Source organism: Penaeus monodon, chromosome 5 (assembly GCF_015228065.2).
Source record: "Penaeus monodon isolate SGIC_2016 chromosome 5, NSTDA_Pmon_1, whole genome shotgun sequence".
NCBI classification, from domain to species: Eukaryota; Metazoa; Arthropoda; class Malacostraca; order Decapoda; family Penaeidae; genus Penaeus; species Penaeus monodon.
In genome coordinates this window covers 39627470-39635649 of record NC_051390.1, presented here as the reverse complement: position 1 = coordinate 39635649, position 8180 = coordinate 39627470, and positions in this window count along the sequence as shown.

The following is an 8180-nucleotide window of genomic DNA, read 5'->3' as shown; positions in this document are numbered from 1 at the left end:
ATATTATATATATATATATATATATATATATATATATATATATATATATATATATGTGTGTGTGTGTGTGTGTGTGTGTGTGTGTGTGTGTGTGTGTGTGTGTGTGTGTGTGTATATATATATATATATATAATATATATATATATATATATATATATATATATATATATATTTTTTTTTTTTTTTTTTTTTTTTTTTTTTTTTTTTTTTTTTTTTTTTGTACGGTAGGTTCATGTTTGAGCCGCCGTGGTCACAGCATGATACTTAATTGTAGTTTTCATATGATGATTTTGGAGTGAGTACGTGGTGAGGTCCCCAGTTCCTTTCCACGCAGAGTGCTGGTGTTGCCTTTTAGGTGGTCATTCTCTCTATTTATCCCTGTCCTGGGTATGACGTTAAACTGCATCCCCCTGCTGCCTTGTAGGGTATGCCTCTTCAGGCAAAGGCTAGGACAAGGGAACTCTCACTCCAAATCCCCCTGCTGCCTTGTAAGGTATGCCTATTCAGGCAAGGGCTAGGTCCACCGCCGACATCTGTGGTGGCGTCAGGAAGGGCATCCGGCCTTAATACGAAGCTGCCAATTCTAATAATATGATGTGGATAAAAAACGATCCGCACCGACGACCCATGATGAACATGGAAAAGCCAGTTGAAGAAGAAGAAGAATATATATATATATATATATATATATATATATATATATATATATATATATAATATGATATATATATATATATATATTTATATTTTATAAAATAAAAAAATATATAATATTTTAAAATTTTTATATATATATATTAATAAAGATATATAAAAAAAATAAATATATTTTAAAAATTTAAAATATATATTATTATTAATTTTTATATATATATATATATATATATATATGTTTTTGGTGTGTGTGTGTTTTTTGGGGGTTTGTGGTGGTGTGTGTGTGGGGTGTTTGTGGTGTGTGTTTGGTGTGTGTATAATTTTTTTTTTTTTTTTTTAAATATTTTTTTGTTGTGTGGTGGTGGTGGTGTGTTTGTGTGTTGTGTGTGGGGGTGTTGTGTTGTGTGTTTATTTTGTGTGTGAGTGTGCGAGTGTGTTATGTTTACACTGTGGTCGTGGATTGGGTGCATGTGTTTTTTTGTGTGAGTACATTTGTTTTTAATGTGTGAGGCATTGTGTTGTGTATGTGTTGGCTGAATGATATAACTCCAGGTACGTAGAAAAAGGGGTTTAGAGAATGGCCCGCCCTTACCGGGCCCTTTTTTTACTAAAGTGGAGCTTGAGGGAAATCAAAGGACGGGTCAAGATGATCCGATTGTACCCGATGCGCGGGAATAATTATTCATTGCGTCCCATTCTAGCGACGCCTCCCCCCCCTCCTTCGCCGTTTGGGGGCCCCTTTGGGTGTGCGTTCTCCTCGTCACGGTTCAGATTTTTTTCATCTGGTGTGGGGTGTGTGTGTGGTATGTGTGTGTGTTGTGTGTGTGTTTGTTGTGTGTGTGTTGTGGTGTGTATTGTTGTGTGTGTGGTTGGGTGTGGTGGGCAAAATAATATAATAATATATATATAATATAATAAAATTAAAAATATATAATATAATTTTTTTTTTTTTTTTTTTTTTTTTATTAATTATAATAATATATTTTAATATATATATAATTTTTCTATTAAACATCAAAAACACCCCCAAACACCCCAACACTAAATTATATTAAATGGTTTTGTTTGGGTGTTTAAAGGTGAAAAAATACATAACTGAACACCTCAAATACGTATAACGTTCTCCAAAGCCTTAGTGAGGCTGGTTAGGGGCCCCCCAACCCTGGCTTGGGAAAATTGGTTTTGTTTGGGATGGGTGTTGGGTGTGGTGGGGTTTGGGGGTTGGGTTTGGGGTTTTTTAAAAAAATTTGGGAAAAATTTTTAATTATTATATTAGTTATTACTACTAAACTTTTTTTATTAGGTTAAAAAAATTTTTTTATTTTTTGGGGTTTTTTTGGTTTTTTTTTTTTGTTTATATATATTATATATAGATATATATATAAATATATATATATATATAATAATATATTATTTTAAATAATATAATAATTTATAAAAATATAATACATACCCAAAAATTTAAAATTATATTAATAATAAAAATTATATATATATATATAATATAAAAAATAATATATATATATATTATAATATAAATTTTAAAATTTTTTTATAAAATATTTATATTTATATATACACTTTATATAAATATAATTTATATATAACATTATATATATATATATATATATATATATTATATATTTTAAAATAATATAACAATTTTATTTTATAATAAAATTTTTTATATATATATATATATATATAAATATATAATATATATTATTATTTATACCCCTGTGATATATAATAATATTTTAAATATATATATAAATATTTTTATAAATATATTATATATATATATATATTATATAATATAAAAATTACACCATTTTCCCCATTTCCATTTGTAAACTCATTTAAGGACAATTTTAATCAGGAAATTCTTGTGCATATATTATTATATATATATATAAATATATTAATTTAAAATTAATATATAATATATATATATATATATATAATTTATATATATATATATTAAATTATAAATATATATATATTATATTATATATATTTATTTTTTTTTTTTTAAAAATTTAATTTTAATTTAATATTATTAAATTTTAAATTTTTTAATAAAAAAATATTAAATTTAAATAAAAGTTAATTTTTATTTTATGAGTTTTTGTTGTTTGGATGGTTTGGATGAATTCCGGGGGTTTTGAAGAATTTTAAATGATGTCCCTTTAAAATTTTAATTTACAAATATCTTGGCATTTGAAAAAAACAATTATATAGATTTAAACAGCTAAAAAAACAAAAAATGTTTTATTATAAGTAAATTTTTGGATATTATTTATAATATTAAGTAAATAATATTTCCAAAATTATTTTATTGGGGGTTTACACAAAAAACAAAAGGAAACACAATGGAACCCCGGGGGCACCCACACACACGCAAAAAAAATTTAAATACATTATTTTATATGAATATTTTATATATTTTGGTTATATATAATAATATATATTATTATATTTTAATATTTAACTATTAATTAAATTGGGGGTTTTGGTTTTTACCAAACCCAAAGGGGCAAACAACAACGAAAGGGCCGCCCCTAAAGGGGAAAAGAAAGCAAAAAAAAGAGAAAAAAAATTTTTCTTAACATTTTCAAAATATATACTATAATTTATAAATTAATTATTTAAATTTAAATTTAATTATATTAATTATTATTTTAAATTATAATAATTAAAATTCGTTTTGTCTTGATTTGGCAGCGTAAAAAAATTTGTTTTTTTGGGGGGAAAATTTTAACACATTTAAATAAATGTGTGTTGAATGATTTTTGTTAAACAAAAAAAGGGGGGGGGCCCCCTTGTTCTCCAAAATTAAATTTGAAAATTTGAAAGCGGGATACAGAAAATTTTGGAACATAGTTGATTTTTGGGGAAACATTTTAAAAAATGAATTTTGGGTTGTTAAAGAAACCCTAATATTTAATTTAAAATTTTAATTAAATATTAAATTTATTATTTATATATCAAAAAAACCATTTTATGAGGGGGTTGTGTTGTGGTTGGGTTTAAGTTTAATTTTTTTTTTAAGAAAAATATTAACCATTTAGAATTTTTTTGGACGGTTTAAAAAAAAACTAATTAATATAATTAAAATATTAAATTCACTCCTTACAACAAAAAATTCTTAAAAATATATAATCCATATTTCAGAAAAATATAGTTCTCGAAAATATTCGAAGTTGAGGGATTAAAATAAAATGGTTTGTTTTTTGTATATATATATATATATATAATATATAATTATATATATATATAATATATATATATAATTGTATTTATATTTTGTTTTTTTTTTTTTTTTTTTTTTTGGTTTTTTTTTTTTTTATTTTTTTTTTGGGTTTTGGTGGTATTTATTGATATTAAATCATCTAGTATTTAATTTAAATATATAGATATATTATAAAATTTATAATAATATTATATATTTTAAAATAAAATATATAATATATATTTATTATATATATATATAATAATATATATTATATTTTTAATATATTTTATATATTATATATATGGTTACACACACAACAAAAAAAAACAATATATATATATATAAATAATTATATATATATAATATATAATTTTAATATACATATATTATTTTTTAAAATATATATATATATATATTTTATAAAATTTTTTATAATATATATAATATAAAATATATAATATATATATAATATATATATATATATATATATATATAGTGTGGTGTGTGTGTGTGTGTGTGTGTGTGTGTGTAGGGTGCGTCATCATACGACCCCCTTGAGTTTTTACTGTGGAGATTTCCCCGGGGGATTTTTGGGTTTTGGGAATCATGGTGATTGTCAACCCAATTAAATCTAGGGTGGCTCCCTCCACCCTTTTAGATTTGACTTACCCAAATAATCAAATGTTTGTCCGCGCGGGGCTATGTGCGTGGCAGTGCACACACACGCACCACACACTCACACACAATTGTGTTGCGAATTTGCACGGATTTCCAACATTTGGGGAACTAGATCGGAGTGGGTTTTTTTCGTAGATATGATGGTGGGTTTTGGGAAACCCCAAAAAGTACCAACCCAGTAAAGACCCAGTCACTACATGATGCCAACTGGGCACCAAGTATTCGTGATGGACAATGTGCATAATATATATATTTAAAATATAATATATATATAATATAATATATTTAATTTATTATAAAATATATTATATATATATATAATAATATATTAAATATAATATATATAAAATTTATATATTTATTTATTTATGGGTAAAAAAAAAAAAAAAAAAAAAAAATTTATATATAATATAATATATATTATATATAATATTATAAAAATATATATATATTATTTTAATATAATAATAATAAAAATCCCCTACCCTAAAAACTCCTTCTCGAAAGCAGGACGAATCCCCTAAAAGGGGGAATTCGGGAAAGGCAGGAAGAAAAAAAAATACAGAGCCCCGATGTTTTTAGGGGAAATTGGGCGAGGATATTCCCGGCGTTAGCGATTAAAAAGTATGCTTAGATAGGTTTTTTTTGTCCATACACACACACACACACACACACACACACACACCCCAACACCACACACACACAACACACACACACAACACACACACCACCCAACACACCTAAAAAAAAAAAAAAATTATATATTATATATATATAATATATATAATATATATATATATAAATTATATAAATATATATATATTATATTATATATTTTTATTATTAAATTATATTATATTATATATAATAATAATTATATAAATATATATAATAATATATTATACAAAATAATAAAATATATATATAAAAAAATTTTATTATATATAATATTAAAATAATTTTATATATTTTAAAATATAATATATTCATAAAAACAAAAAATAAAAAAAAAAAAAATATATATATTTAAATTTTTTTATATATATTTAATAATATATATTTATATTAATTATATTATTTATAAAATATTTTATAATAAAATAAAAACCTTTTAATATAAAAAAAAAAAAATAAAAAAAAAAAATATATTTTTTTAATATATTTATTTTTTTTTTTGGATTTGTTTTTTTTTTTGTGTGGTGTGTTTTGTGTTTGGTGTTTTTTTTTTTTTGTGTTTTTTTTTATTATATTAATTTTGAATTTTTTAAAAGACATTTAAAAACCCAAAAATTTTAATAAGGGGAAAGGAAAAATAACAAAAAAAGCCCCAAACACTAAGGGGTTTGAAAAAGGGTTTCTGTGGGGGGGGTTTAATGGTTGTTAAATTTTTTGTTTTTTTTGTTGTTGTGTTTGTTGTTGTTTTTAAAAGTTTTTTTTTTCGTGGTTTGGGTGGTGTGTGATTTTGTTGTAAAGAGCCCTATTGTGATCTTCAAAAACGTTTAGAGATTCAGTATAAACCTGAAAAAAATAAAATAAAAAGGAACACTATAAAGGAGGGGCCAAAGTATTTTGATAAGACATAAAAATTGGGGGTTTATAAATCGAAAACAAAGCAAGTGTGGAGTTGTTTATAAATATCTTAACAATTTAAAAGTTTTGGAATTGAAAGAGAAAAATGAAAAGGTTTATAAAATTCCTGAGAAAGAGCAATATTTTTATAAATTTGGGGTTTAGATTCTTTTCATATTACATTAAATTCCGAAAATTATAAGGGGAAATGATAATAAAAACAACATATAAAATTAATAATAAGAAACAAGGTGTAAAAAGATATTGTTTTTAATATTTAAAAAATAAAAAAAAAATAAAAAGCAATAAAAATAAATGATAATTTACGGGGAAAAAAGATTTAAAAATAATGATATATTTAAAATTACTAAAAATAATTGCCAATGATTTGAAAAAAAAACGGTAGTATAATATAAAACAAAAAAATAAAAAATAATGTTAATAATGGAAAATAAAGATAATAAAATTTTAAAAAACATCTAAATTTAATGATAAAGAATGGAAAATTTTAATAAAAAAATAAAAATAATAATAAAATAATAATAAAATATTTATTATTTTTACATTATTATATTTTATATTAGTTATTTATTTTACATATCCTTATGGTATAAAAATATTATTATTTTATTATATATTATATTTTTTTTTTGTTTTTATTATTTTATTATTTTTTTATTATTATTTTTATATTATTATTATTATTTTATTATTATTTTATATTATTATTATTTTATTATTATTTTTTTATTATTTTTCATAACAACAACAAAAAAAAAAAAAACAAAACAAAAACAACAAAAAAATAAAAAATAATAATTTAATAATAAATTTAAAAACAATTATATTATTTTTTTATATAATAACCTGATAAAAATAATAATAAAAATAAACAATAAATAAAATAACAATGATAATGATAAATATAATAATAAAAATAATGATAATGAAAACAATAATAATAACAATCATGATAATGCGATTAACAATAATATTTTTTTTTATGATAATGATAACAATAACAATAATGTGAATAATAACTATAATGTTTGCATTAAAATTAGAATAAAAAATATCATGACAATGATAATTAAAAATATATGATTATGATTATGATTATTATTAGTAGTATGAATAATAGTAAACAGACAGACAGACTGTTCCGAGTGCCCTAAGGAATGAATTTGGGGAAAAGAAAAATAAATTTTAAAATAAAGTGCAAAAGAGAAACTTTTTTGGAAATTAAAAAGGGGATGGTCGTTTTTTTGTGCGGGTAGGCGTCTCATTGAATCAGAATTAACCAAGTGATTTTTGTTTGTAGCAAAGAAAAGGTCGGAAATTTGCCCGTAATTTTTATTAAGATGAATTTTTATTGCACTTTTATTGCTAAATAAAGGAAATAATATGCTACTGATTATTTTGATGCTATGTTTGTGTTATTTATGTATGTATACATCGGCACACACTCAACAGAGGAATAAGTTCAAGCCACCCCATGAGCGAATTCATAAAAAATTTGGATTATCAAACATATGTTTTTTGGGGGGTGGGGGAGGGGGAATATATAAATAAACTAATCATATTTTTAAAATTAATAATATATATAATTTTATATATAATTATATATTAATTATATTAATATAAAAAATAATATATATATATATTATTATATATTATATATATATTAATAAATATATATTTAAATTATTTTTTTATTTATATTTATTTATATTTTTAAATTATATAATTTTATATAATAATATATATATATATAATTATTTATTAAAATTATATATATATATTTTTTATATAGATTACAAAAAAAAAGTATTTATAACAATGTTCTAAATTACTTCCTTTTTTATAAAAATTTTTAATTATTCATACTTTCATTTTACTTTTTTTTTTTATTTTTTTTCATTAAAAATATATTTTTTAGCATTTTAATTATTAAAAACAATAAAATAATTAATAAATATTCATGGTAATAAAACTTTATTTTATTTAAATTATTTTTATTATATTTATTATATTATTACATATT